Genomic DNA, 14,115 nt, shown 5'->3' with positions numbered 1-14,115 from the left:
CATACATTGGAAACACTGTCCCCATTGGGACACACACACACAAATCAGGTGTACTCTTCAGTATTGTCAGCACTGTTTACCAGTGCGGCAGACGTCAACCCTCCCCAAAAACTCCAGGGCACATTATTTTGTGTTGCTTGTTATTAGAGTAAAAGTACATGCACACATCTTTTTCAGGTGACCAAACATGATGTTTTATGTGGAAGACTCTTCAGGAGGCTCTGCTTTTCTTTGGTATTTTTTAAACCTGAAAATCTGTTTTAGAGATCTTTGCTTATTTCCTGAGGAGTACTTTTACGTAGTTTTTGACATCTGTTGAAATTTTTTTTAGCAGTTTTTATAGAATTTTGGGGTTGTCTTTTTCAACTGGGGTTTTCTAGTTTTTTGTTTTTGTTTGTTGGTCACCACAAAGACGCAGCAAAAAAAAAAAGCTGCAACGTGCGGACAGCAAAAATGAAATCTAATAGACTTTGCTGAGAAGGAAATGCATGGAGTTTTGGGACCAAAACTGCACACAAAAAAACTTGGCAAAAAATGCAGTGTGCGCACAAGGCCTTAGTGAATAAATGTTAGGGGTTATTCCTTGAAAGTATTTTCAAACTGTGCTACCTCCTATGAGTCTGGAAAAGGAGGATCTTTTTTACTCCATTTTCTTTGTGTAAGTTACCTGCTATTGCTTTACATTGAGGAAAAGCTCCAGTGCACTTGATGTTATAATTTATAATTGGCTTGTTCAGTAAAATTCATCTTTTATAGCTGTGATCTTCCAGGCTATGGGGCGTGTGCTTCCTGGAAGAGAAGACTGCCTCAGGTCTTCACTATACATGATTTATTTTCCCTGCATGCTGCAGATTTTTTCAGCAACCAAATTTGCAAAGAAAAATCCCTAAATTTGAGCACAGCACTTCAGGATTCTCATAGACATTGCTGGCATAAGGATTTCCTTGCAGATTTGTGAAGATTTGGAAAAAAAAATCTCGGTGAAAAAAACGCTCCAAAAACGCAATGTGTGTACACAGTCTGAAGAAGAGAAGGGAAGAAGAAATCCTGTATAATGAAGACCAGAGGCAGTCTTCCTTTCCGGGTAGCACACGCCCCATAGCTGAGAAGACCAAAGATCTAAAAGATGAATTTTACTGAACAAGCCATCATCCAGGAGGCATGACAGCTATGGCTAATTACAGCTCTATACAACCTGTAGGCCCATATTAATAATAATGCAAAAAGCTGAAAAGGATGATAGATTCCCTCTAAGAGACTGCCATTCTGACTGCTGTTTAGAAAAGGGGTCAGAGGATCATTTGTGGTAGGAACAACGCCTATCAACAATTATGGCTTACTGTGTATAAGCCCAAAATTTGTTTTATCTGCATTAGGGTAGAAACACATCTATGCGAGTAAAATCGGTCCGACTGGGCTGAAAAAAACTCGGCTGATTTTAGTTCACGTTAGGTGCGAGTGCAACGCAAGTGCGATGCTATTTCTGAGATTTTACTAGCGTGTGTAATGCGTGTGTAATGTGTGTGTAATGCGTATTTTTTACTATGTCATCTGCCATTCAGCGCTGCTACATGGCCGCTGACAGCAGACACAGACAGCCATGTAGCAGAGCTGAATGGCAGATGACAGCAGACACAGACAGAGCCGCACTGTCAGAATGAACTCGGGTGAACTTAACCCGATTTCATTGTCATGCTGCGGCTCTGTCTGTGTCGCGTCCTGATTAGCGGTCACCAGTGAAGGGCTCACCGGTGACCACTAATCCCCCGAGTGACTGAAGTTAGCAGCCCTCTCTCATACTCACCGATCCCCGGCGCTGCACGGCTTTCTCACTGCTCCGGCGGCTTTTACTATTTTGAAAAAGCCGGCCGCTCATTAAACAATCTCGTATTCCCTGCTTTCCCCGCCCACAGGCGCCTATGATTGGTTGCAGTGAGACACGCCCCCACGCTGAGTGACAGGTGTCTCACTGCACCCAATCACAGCAGCCGGTGGGCGGGTCTATACTGTGCAGTGAAATAAATAAATAAATAATTAAAAAAAATGGCGTGCGGTCCCCCCCAATTTTAATACCAGCCAGATAAAGCCATACGGCTGAAGGCTGGTATTCTCAGGATGGGGAGCTCCACGTTATGGGGAGCCCCCCAGCCTAACAATATCAGCCAACAGCCGCCCAGAATTGCCGCATACATTATATGCGACAGTTCTGGGACTGTACCCGGCTCTTCCCGATTTGCCCTGGTGCGTTGGCAAATCGGGGTAATAAGGAGTTAATGGCAGCCCATAGCTGCCACTAAATCCTAGATTAATCATGTCAGGCGTCTATGAGACACCCTCCATGATTAATCTGTAAGTTACAGTAAATAAACACACACACCCGAAAAAATCCTTTATTAGAAATAAAAAACACAAACACATTCCCTCATTACCAATTTAATAAGCCCCAAAAAGCCCTCCATGTCCGGCGTCATCCACGGACCTCCAGCGTCGCTTCCAGCATGAAGGTGACAGGAGCTGCAGAAGACACCGCCGCTCCGGTCACCTCCAAGCAGCAACTGAGGTGAGTAGCGCGATCTGCTGAGGTGTCACTGAGGTTACCCGCTGTCATTGGATCCAGCGGTGACAGCGATTAACCTCAGTGACACCTCAGCAGATCGCGCTACTCACCTCAGTTGCTGCTTGGAGGTGACCGGAGCGGCGGTGTCTTCTGCAGCTCCTGTCACCTTCATGCTGGAAGCGACGCTGGAGGTCCGTGGATGACGCCGGACATGGAGGGCTTTTTGGGGCTTATTAAATTGGTAATGAGGGAATGTGTTTGTGTTTTTTATTTCTAATAAAGGATTTTTTCGGGTGTGTGTGTTTATTTACTGTAACTTACAGATTAATCATGGAGGGTGTCTCATAGATGCCTGACATGATTAATCTAGGATTTAGTGGCAGCTATGGGCTGCCATTAACTCCTTATTACCCCGATTTGCCAACGCACCAGGGCAAATCGGGAAGAGCCGGGTACAGTCCCAGAACTGTCGCATATAATGTATGCGGCAATTCTGGGCGGCTGTTGGCTGATATTGTTAGGCTCCCCATAACGTGGAGCTCCCCATCCTGAGAATACCAGCCTTCAGCCGTATGGCTTTATCTGGCTGGTATTAAAATTGGGGGGGACCGCACGCCATTTTTTTTTAATTATTTATTTATTTATTTCACTGCACAGTATAGACCCGCCCACTGGCTGCTGTGATTGGGTGCAGTGAGACACCTGTCACTCAGCGTGGGGGCGTGTCTCACTGCAACCAATCATAGGCGCCTGTGGGCGGGGAAAGCAGGGAATACGAGATTGTTTAATGAGCGGCCGGCTTTTTCAAAATAGTAAAAGCCGCCGGAGCAGTGAGAAAGCCGTGCAGCGCCGCGCCGGAGATCGGGGAACGGTGAGTATGAGAGAGGAGGGGGGAAACTGACCGACAGACTGTGAGAGAGGGACAGAGATAGTGACGGACCGACAGAGAGAGAATAGAGACCGAGAGGGAGAGACTGACTGACAGAGAATAGTGATTGACAGACATTGGGAGACATCGCTCATTTCCAGTGTTTTAGGAAACATGCGAGAAATGTATTTAGAAAATCGGATGTCACTAGGATGGTGTGAGTGCCGTCCCGTGACATCCGATTTTTTTACACGCTCCCATAGACTTGCATTGGAGAAACTCGCAGTAGAAACTCGCAAAAAAGCAGCATGCTGCGATTTTTTTTCTCAGTCCGATTTGGACTGAGAAAAAAATCGCAGATGAGAGCTGAATCATTGACTAACGTGTCCGATTCCAATGCGAGTTTTTGTCGCATTGCTCTACTGCGAGAAACTCGCAAGTGAGAAGCAGCCCTTACACTGCTAAGTAACTCAGGGAAATGAATTGCTCTGTTAGAACCTTACAAATTCTAGGAATAGCAGAATTGTTTGTACCTATTGCTAGTTACACGGGAAGAATTGGGCTATGTGCACATGCTGCGTTTTTTCTTGCGTTTTGGTTGTGTTTTAAACTACACTGTGTCAATGACAAAATGCATGCATTGTGCTTTCCCAGCAAAGTCTATGTGAAGTCAGAATTTCCATCCGCTCGTTATTTTTTTTAGGCAGCGTTGTGTTTGACAAATATTTGTCAAAATCCTTGCCTAAAAAAAACCAGCATGTTACTTCACTGCGTTTTGGTTGCATTTTCCTCCTATTGAAATAAATTGTGTCAAAACGCAACCAAAGTGTTTAGCTGTGCGTTTGCAACGCATTTTGCATTTTGGATCCATTCTTGTCAACAAAAGCTCAAGTCTTTTGATTTCTCGCCCTCTCTCGGTCTGTCTCGCCCTCTCTCTCGGTCTGTCTCGCCCTCTCTCTCGGTCTGTCTCGCCCTCTCTCTCGGTCTGTCTCGCCCTCTCTCTCGGTCTGTCTCGCCCTCTCTCTCGGTCTGTCTCGCCCTCTCTCTCGGTCTGTCTCGCCCTCTCTCTCGGTCTGTCTCGCCCTCTCTCTCGGTCTGTCTCGCCCTCTCTCTCGGTCTGTCTCGCCCTCTCTCTCGGTCTGTCTCGTCCTCTCTCTCGGTCTGTCTGTCTCGCCCTCTCTCTCGGTCTGTCTGTCTCGCCCTCTCTCTCGGTCTGTCTGTCTCGCCCTCTCTCTCGGTCTGTCTGTCTCGCCCTCTCTCTCGGTCTGTCTGTCTCGCCCTCTCTCTCGGTCTGTCTGTCTCGCCCTCTCTCTCGGTCTGTCTGTCTCGCCCTCTCTCTCGGTCTGTCTGTCTCGCCCTCTCTCTCGGTCTGTCTGTCTCGCCCTCTCTCTCGGTCTGTCTGTCTCGCCCTCTCTCTCGGTCTGTCTGTCTCGCCCTCTCTCTCGGTCTGTCTGTCTCGCCCTCTCTCTCGGTCTGTCTGTCTCGCCCTCTCTCTCGGTCTGTCTGTCTCGCCCTCTCTCTCGGTCTGTCTGTCTCGCCCTCTCTCTCGGTCTGTCTGTCTCGCCCTCTCTCTCGGTCTGTCTCGCCCTCTCTCTCGGTCTGTCTCGCCCTCTCTCTCGGTCTGTCTCGTTCTCTCTCTCGGTCTGTCTGTCTCGCCCTCTCTCTCGGTCTGTCTGTCTCGCCCTCTCTCTCGGTCTGTCTGTCTCGCCCTCTCTCTCGGTCTGTCTGTCTCGCCCTCTCTCTCGGTCTGTCTGTCTCGCCCTCTCTCTCGGTCTGTCTGTCTCGCCCTCTCTCTCGGTCTGTCTGTCTCGCCCTCTCTCTCGGTCTGTCTGTCTCGCCCTCTCTCTCGGTCTGTCTGTCTCGCCCTCTCTCTCGGTCTGTCTGTCTCGCCCTCTCTCGGTCTGTCTGTCTCGCCCTCTCTCTCGGTCTGTCTCGCCCTCTCTCTCGGTCTGTCTGTCTCGCCCTCTCTCTCGGTCTGTCTCTCTCTCTCTCGGTCTGTCTCTCTCTCTCTCGGTCTGTCTGTCTCGCCCTCTCTCTCGATCTGTCTGTCTCGCCCTCTCTCTCGGTCTGTCTGTCTCGCCCTCTCTCTCGGTCTGTCTGTCTCGCCCTCTCTCTCGGTCTGTCTGTCTCGCCCTCTCTCTCGGTCTGTCTGTCTCGCCCTCTCTCTCGGTCTGTCTGTCTCGCCCTCTCTCTCGGTCTGTCTGTCTCGCCCTCTCTCTCGGTCTGTCTGTCTCGCCCTCTCTCTCGGTCTGTCTGTCTCGCCCTCTCTCTCGGTCTGTCTGTCTCGCCCTCTCGGTCTGTCTGTCTCGCCCTCTCTCTCAGTGTCTCTCTCTCGGTCTGTCTGTCTCTCTCTCGGTGTCTCTCTCTCGGTCTGTCTGTCTCTCTCTCGGTCTCTCTCTCTCGGTCTGTCTGTCTCTCTCTCGGTCTCTCTCTCTCGGTCTGTCTGTCTCGCCCTCTCTCTCGGTCTGTCTGTCTCGCCCTCTCTCTCGGTCTGTCTGTCTCGCCCTCTCTCTCGGTCTGTCTCGCCCTCTCTCTCAGTGTCTCTCTCTCGGTCTGTCTGTCTCTCTCTCGGTGTCTCTCTCTCGGTCTGTCTGTCTCTCTCTCGGTCTCTCTCTCTCGGTCTGTCTGTCTCTCTCTCGGTCTCTCTCTCTCGGTCTGTCTGTCTCGCCCTCTCTCTCGGTCTGTCTGTCTCGCCCTCTCTCTCGGTCTGTCTCGCCCTCTCTCTCGGTCTGTCTCGCCCTCTCTCTCGGTCTGTCTCGCCCTCTCTCTCGGTCTGTCTCGCCCTCTCTCTCGGTCTGTCTCGCCCTCTCTCTCGGTCTGTCTCGCCCTCTCTCTCAGTGTCTCTCTCTCGGTCTGTCTGTCTCTCTCTCGGTGTCTCTCTCTCGGTCTGTCTGTCTCTCTCTCGGTCTCTCTCTCTCGGTCTGTCTGTCTCTCTCTCGGTCTCTCTCTCTCGGTCTGTCTGTCTCGCCCTCTCTCTCGGTCTGTCTGTCTCGCCCTCTCTCTCGGTCTGTCTCGCCCTCTCTCTCGGTCTGTCTCGCCCTCTCTCTCGGTCTGTCTCGCCCTCTCTCTCGGTCTGTCTCGCCCTCTCTCTCGGTCTGTCTCGCCCTCTCTCTCGGTCTGTCTCGCCCTCTCTCTCGGTCTGTCTCGCCCTCTCTCTCGGTCTGTCTCGCCCTCTCTCTCGGTCTGTCTCGCCCTCTCTCTCGGTCTGTCTCGCCCTCTCTCTCGGTCTGTCTCGCCCTCTCTCTCGGTCTGTCTCGCCCTCTCTCTCGGTCTGTCTCGCCCTCTCTCTCGGTCTGTCTCGCCCTCTCTCTCGGTCTGTCTCGCCCTCTCTCTCGGTCTGTCTCGCCCTCTCTCTCGGTCTGTCTCGCCCTCTCTCTCGGTCTGTCTCGCCCTCTCTCTCGGTCTGTCTCGTCCTCTCTCTTGGTCTGTCTGTCTCGCCCTCTCTCTCGGTCTGTCTGTCTCGCCCTCTCTCTCGGTCTGTCTGTCTCGCCCTCTCTCTCGGTCTGTCTGTCTCGCCCTCTCTCTCGGTCTGTCTGTCTCGCCCTCTCTCTCGGTCTGTCTGTCTCGCCCTCTCTCTCGGTCTGTCTGTCTCGCCCTCTCTCTCGGTCTGTCTGTCTCGCCCTCTCTCTCGGTCTGTCTGTCTCGCCCTCTCTCTCGGTCTGTCTGTCTCGCCCTCTCTCTCGGTCTGTCTGTCTCGCCCTCTCTCTCGGTCTGTCTGTCTCGCCCTCTCTCTCGGTCTGTCTGTCTCGCCCTCTCTCTCGGTCTGTCTGTCTCGCCCTCTCTCTCGGTCTGTCTGTCTCGCCCTCTCTCTCGGTCTGTCTCGCCCTCTCTCTCGGTCTGTCTCGCCCTCTCTCTCGGTCTGTCTCGTTCTCTCTCTCGGTCTGTCTGTCTCGCCCTCTCTCTCGGTCTGTCTGTCTCGCCCTCTCTCTCGGTCTGTCTGTCTCGCCCTCTCTCTCGGTCTGTCTGTCTCGCCCTCTCTCTCGGTCTGTCTGTCTCGCCCTCTCTCTCGGTCTGTCTCGCCCTCTCTCTCGGTCTGTCTGTCTCGCCCTCTCTCTCGGTCTGTCTGTCTCGCCCTCTCTCGGTCTGTCTGTCTCGCCCTCTCTCTCGGTCTGTCTGTCTCGCCCTCTCTCTCGGTCTGTCTGTCTCGCCCTCTCTCTCGGTCTGTCTCTCTCTCTCTCTCTCGGTCTGTCTCTCTCTCTCTCGGTCTGTCTCTCTCTCTCTCGGTCTGTCTGTCTCGCCCTCTCTCTCGGTCTGTCTGTCTCGCCCTCTCTCTCGGTCTGTCTGTCTCGCCCTCTCTCTCGGTCTGTCTGTCTCGCCCTCTCTCTCGGTCTGTCTGTCTCGCCCTCTCTCTCGGTCTGTCTGTCTCGCCCTCTCTCTCGGTCTGTCTGTCTCGCCCTCTCTCTCGGTCTGTCTGTCTCGCCCTCTCTCTCGGTCTGTCTGTCTCGCCCTCTCTCTCGGTCTGTCTGTCTCGCCCTCTCTCTCGGTCTGTCTGTCTCGCCCTCTCTCTCGGTCTGTCTGTCTCGCCCTCTCTCTCGGTCTGTCTGTCTCGCCCTCTCTCTCGGTCTGTCTGTCTCGCCCTCTCTCTCGGTGTCTCTCTCTCGGTCTGTCTGTCTCTCTCTCGGTGTCTCTCTCTCGGTCTGTCTGTCTCTCTCTCGGTCTCTCTCTCTCGGTCTGTCTGTCTCTCTCTCGGTCTCTCTCTCTCGGTCTCTCTCTCTCGGTCTCTCTCTCTCGGTCTGTCTCTCTCGGTCTGTCACTCTCTCTCTCTCTCTCTCTCTCTCTCTCGGTCTGTCACTCTCTCTCTCTCTCTCTCTCTCTCGGTCTGTCTCTCTCTCTCTCTCTCTCTCTCTCGGTCTGTGTCTCTCTCTCTCTCGGTCTGTCTCTCTCTCTCTCTCGGTCTGTCTGTCTCTGTCTCTCTCTCTCTCGGTCTGTCTCTCTCTCTCTCTCTCGGTCTGTCTGCCTCTCTCTCTCTCTCTCTCTCTCTCGGTCTCTCTCTCTCTCTCTCTCGGTCTGTCTCTCGGTCTGTCTCTGGGCTTGTATTCTCAGACTGCAGAGACCCACATTATTGGGAGCCCCCCAACCTAAATATGTCAGCCAGCAGCCACCTGGAATTGCCGCAACCATTAGATGCGAAAGTCCCAGGACTTTACCCGGCTCATCCCAAATGCCCTGTTACGGTGGAAATCGGGGTAATAAAGAGTTAATGGCAGCCCATAGCTGCCACCAAGTGCTAGCTTAGTGATGGCAGGCGTCTATGAGACATATCCCCCCCCCCATAACTAAACTGTAGTGAAAGTAAAATAACACGGACACCGAAAAATCCTTTATTTGAAATAAAAGACAGAAAAAACACCCTCTTTCAGCACTTTATTAACCCCAACACAACCCTCCAGGTCCAATGTGATCCACATGATGTCCCACGACGCTTCCAGCACTTTTATATCTGACACTCACAGTGAGCGGCCATAGACGACTGTCTGCTGTGAGCTCCACGCAGCAACTGAAGTGAGTCGCACTATCACCGATGACGTCACTCAGGTTAGCCATGGCCACAGCTGGAGTCCTCCACCCATGACAGCAAAGCACCCAAGTGACTGAAGTGAGTCGTGAGATCAGCAGGATGTCACTCAGGTGATTTGCAGTCACAGGTAAGTCCATCACCTGTGACTGCAAATGAGGGTGCAACACAAAGACAGAGCGGCGCGATGACAATGAACTTGGGTGAACTTTGATGTCACAACTGCATGCTCTCCACTACTACCTGAGTTCATGCTCATCGTACGGCCATTCCTGTGTCTGCTGTCAGCGGCCAGTCATGCTCTATGGTGCTGCTGTGACAGAACAAGGATGTAGCAGACCTGAATCGCAGTGGGACCATACTGTCAAAAAACGCATTCTAAAAACATTCAAAACTAATGCATTTTGGATGCATTTTTTTGTCAAACACAGTGTTTACAGTTGTCAAACTTTGCCAGAGAGTGCATTTTTTTGTCAAATGAAGGACGCAGCATTTGGACATACCCTTAGTGTATATCTGCACACTGCAGTTTTATCGTAACCACAAAAAATGCACACTGTGGGCAAAACAAAATCATCTTGTGGTCAAAAAATGCATCAAAAAACGAGCGTTTTTTGGTGCATTTTGACGATGCATTTTTCTTTGCGTTTTTAATCAATTGGTGAAAAACAGGGAAAAATGCAAAAAGAATTGACATGCAGCAGTTTGTGGTCACCACAAAACTGAAGCAAAAAAAAAAAAAAGCAATGTGCGCACAGAAGATCTGAAATCTCTTACACTTTGCTGGGGAAGGAAAATCATGCTGTTTGTGGTAACTAAAGGGTCACCACAAACTGCACCAAAAAGCATCCAAAACTGCAGCGTGCTCATGGGGCCTTACCCGAGTCATTGAATTGTTCTGAGTTAATGCAACCTCACACTTGTCAACTATTGAGATAAAAGAAACATAATGATAAGATGTTGTACAAACAGAAACTCAAATTTGCTTCTTCATATAGTAAAATGAATGGTGTGTACTTGGTTATAGCCATCTGCTAAGTATTGCTAATATTCTATAGATAGTGATGAGTGAGCACTACCATGCCTGGGTGCTCGGTACTCCATTAAGATCAGTTGGATGCTCGGATGGGTGTGACTCAAGCACTTGAGTATATTGGAAGTCATTGGGGGACTTTAGCTTTCTTTGGGAAATCTTCTGGAAAACTGCTCAAGTCCCCATTAACTTCCATAATAGTCGGGTGCTCCAGTCGCGCCCATCCAAGCATCTAACTGCTCTTGACAAGTACCAAGCACCCAAGCATATTAGTGCTCACTCATCACTAGTTGCCCGCTCATCACTAGTTACAAGTACCGAGCACCCAAGCATGATAGTGCTCACTCATCCGTAGTAACGAGTACCGATTACCAGAGCATGGTAGTGCTCACTCATCACTAGTTGCCCGCTCATCACTAGTTACAAGTACCGAGCACCCAAGCATGATAGTGCTCACTCATCCGTAGTAACGAGTACCGATTACCAGAGCATGGTAGTGCTCACTCATCACTAGTTGCCCGCTCATCACTAGTTACAAGTACCGAGCACCCAAGCATGATAGTGCTCACTCATCCGTAGTAACGAGTACCGATTACCAGAGCATGGTAGTGCTCACTCATCACTAGTTACAAGTACCGATTACCAGAGCATGGTAGTGCTCACTCATCACTAGTTGCCCGCTCATCACTAGTTACAAGTACCGAGCACCCAAGCATGATAGTGCTCACTCATCCGTAGTAACGAGTACCGATTACCAGAGCATGGTAGTGCTCACTCATCACTAGTTACAAGTACCGATTACCAGAGCATGGTAGTGCTCACTCATCACTAGTTGCCCGCTCATCACTAGTTACAAGTACCGAGCGTTGTAGTGCCCACTCATCACTAGCTACGAGTACTGAGCACCCGAGTATGGCAGTGCTCGCTCATCACTAGTCACGAGTACCCAGCACCTGAGCATGGTAGTGCTCGCTCATCACTAGTTACGAGTACCAAGCACCTGAGCATGGTAGTGCCCACTCATCACTAGTTACGAGTACTGAGCACCCGAGTATGGCAGTGCTCGCTCATCACTAGTCACGAGTACCCAGCACCTGAGCATGGTAGTGCTCGCTCATCACTAGTTACGAGTACCAAGCACCTGAGCATGGTAGTGCCCACTCATCACTAGTTACGAGTACTGAGCACCCGAGTATGGCAGTGCTCGCTCATCACTAGTCACGAGTACCCAGCACCTGAGCATGGTAGTGCTCGCTCATCACTAGTTACATGTACCCAGCACCCAAGCATGGTAGTGCTCGCTCATCACTAGTTACGAGTACAGAGCACCCAAGCATGGTAGTGCCCGTTCATCACTAGCTGTAAAGTAATATGGCCATCTCCAGATTAAAAACATTTCCATATAAGCAGATCTCCTCTCTTTTTGCCTCTATGCCGACCGCCCACAAAAAATAAAAGGATTTGTATGAGGATCTACTTACAATTTGATTGAATTGTTACCCATCAATTTCCATTGCTTCTTGAAAATCAGAATAGCATTCTCCGTCTAGAGTTATAGTATATTTTCAGATAAAATAGCTCCTTAGCGTGGATTTTCCATTGATAGCTTATCCTATAGGCAATTAATGTGGCATTGGCGCATGTCTGCCAGCAAAATAAAGAACCACTCAGTGCCATACGCCCTTCACTGTTTATAATGCACAGCACTACTGTATATGTATATAATTCTGCAAACTAATTCTATTCACTTGAAAGGGGCCAGATCAATGAACTGCTATGGATGGATGAGCCGCTATGCATGTTGTGGGAGCGGTAAATGGTAGTGAACTGTGAAGGGCTGTGCTGGCTATTCTGCTAAATGTCATTTGCCAATTTTCTTTATATACAGAGCTTGAAATCCAGATTATTGAAACGGGTGTGTTCATCCAGGGGCTGAAGTTGGATGCTAAATCTACAAATTCTTGTTCCAAAGCTTATGTTTTTTGCACATATCTGTAATAGTAGTAGCTCGCATTCCTGCAAAAGAACAATATACTGTATATCACAAGTGAGTACATCCCCACATTTGTGTACATATTTTATTATATGTCTTCATGGGACAACATTGTAGATATGACACTTTGGTACAATGTACAGTAGTCAGTGTACAGCGTGTATAACAGTGTACATTTGGTGCCCTCTAAATAACTGAACACAAAGCCATTAGTGTCAAAACTGCTGGCTACAAAAGTGAGTACACCCCTAAGTAAAAATGGCCAAATTAGTCGTTTTTCCCTCCCCGTGTCATGTGATTCATTATTGTTACAAGGTATCAGGTGTGAATGGGAAGCAGGTGTGTTAAATTTGGTGGTATCGCTCACACACTCTCTCATACTGGTCACTGGAAGATCAACATGGCACTTCAGGGTGAAAAGTTCTCTGAGGAGCTCTACATAAAGATGACCTAGGATATAAGATGATTGCCAACACCCTAAAAACTGAGCTGCAGCACAGTGGCAAAGACCATACAGCAGGTAAACAAGATATGTTCCACTCTGAACAGGTCAACCAAAGAGTGCATGTGCTGAGCGTCGTATCTAGATGTTGTCTTTCCAAATCGATGTATGAGTGTTGCCAGAATAGCCGCAGAAGTTAAAAGGGTGGGTGGTTAGCCTGTCAGTGCTCAGACCCTATGCTACACACTGCATCAAATTGGCTTTCTGTCACAAGTGTATCGCAACAGCAGGTTACATCTTGTATTTTAGTAGAATTGCTTTCTTTTGATGCTGAAGGAGTGAAGGACTTTTTCACTGCTGGCTCTGATTACTCATAGCCTTAATCACAGCTGGAGCGTTTTGCCATTCCTCTATGTATACCCACTCCTGGCTTTATTGCATGCCGGTGATAGATATTCTCTATACTAACCATGTTAAATGTCTCTGCATTTTCCTGCTAAAGAAACCAAGGAGTGTTTTTTGTTGTGTCTTTACCCACCCGTTTGTCTTATTTTCCCTGGGTTGTTTTATTGCAGTGGGACTACTGTCCTGCAAGCACCCTAGTTAGGGTAAGTTCACGATCAGCAAGGGCTTAGGGACGTGATGGGGCACTGGGGAAAGGACCCGTCTAGGGGACGTGAGGGAGTGCAGGGATTGGTCACAGGGGAGCCAGAGTCTTCCTATTACATTTTCCATGGTCTTCCCTCTGTGCTGCACCACATGCTTAGCGTTGCCTTGTCCTGGTGTAACACTGTCATCACAAAAGGAAGCCTTTTGCTAAAAATGATGCACAACAAAGCCGGCAAACAGTTTGCTGACAACAAGCAGACTAAGAACATGGATTGCTGGAACCATGTCCTGTGGTCTCATGAGATGAAAACAAATTTATTTGGTTTAAATGGTGTCAAGCGTTTGTGGTGGCAACCAGGTGAGGAGAACAAAGACAAGTGTGTCTTGCCTACAGTCAAGCATGGCTGTGGGAGTTTCATGGTTTGGGGCTGCATTAGTGCTGTGGGTAACTACAGTTCATTAAGGGAACCATGAATGCCAAAGTGTACTGTGACATCATGAAACAGAGCATGATCCCTGCCGTTCAGAAATTGGTCTACAGGGTAGTATTCAAACATAACGACCCCAAACACACCTCCAAGACAACCACTGCCTTGCTAAAGAAACTGAGGGTAAAGGTGCTGGACTGGCCAAGCTTGTGTCCAGACCTAAAGCACATTGAGCATCTGAGGGGCATCCTAAGGCCTAAGCCACACGGCGAGAAAAACCGTGCGAGTGGAGTGCGATAAAACATCGCATTCCCCTCGGACCAGTTCTAGCCTGTGTGTCAGCACACATGAGCGATTATTTTCTCAGCCCTAATCGGACCGAGAAAACAATCGCAGCATGCTGCGATTGTAAGCTGAGACTCTTTCTCTCGCACCCATTCAAGTGAATGGGGCGAGAGAAAAATCGCACTGCACTCGCGGTACACCGGTGTACCGCTAGTGCAGTGCGAGAATGGCAATAGCCGACTACGCAGTAGAGAGGGAGAGAAATCCCTCCCTCCCCTCCTGAGTGTCGGCCCGCCCCCCGCAGCTGAGGTCTGCTCGCACGAACGGACCTCAGTTGCAAGGACACACGCATGACACTCGGCTCTGCTGTACTGCCAGCACGAGC

The 14,115-nt window shown here is 49.8% G+C and overlaps 1 protein-coding gene across 3 annotated transcripts in view; it reads left to right on the top strand.

The window, feature by feature from the left end:
• Positions 1 to 14,115, top strand: part of TNS3 (tensin 3) — a 528,788-nt gene that overhangs the window by 191,851 nt on the left and 322,822 nt on the right. The window lies entirely within an intron of this gene.

This window comes from Anomaloglossus baeobatrachus, chromosome 6 (genome assembly GCF_048569485.1).
Source record: "Anomaloglossus baeobatrachus isolate aAnoBae1 chromosome 6, aAnoBae1.hap1, whole genome shotgun sequence".
Classification (NCBI taxonomy): domain Eukaryota; kingdom Metazoa; phylum Chordata; class Amphibia; order Anura; family Aromobatidae; genus Anomaloglossus; species Anomaloglossus baeobatrachus.
This window is presented reverse-complemented; position numbering and strand designations above follow the sequence as displayed.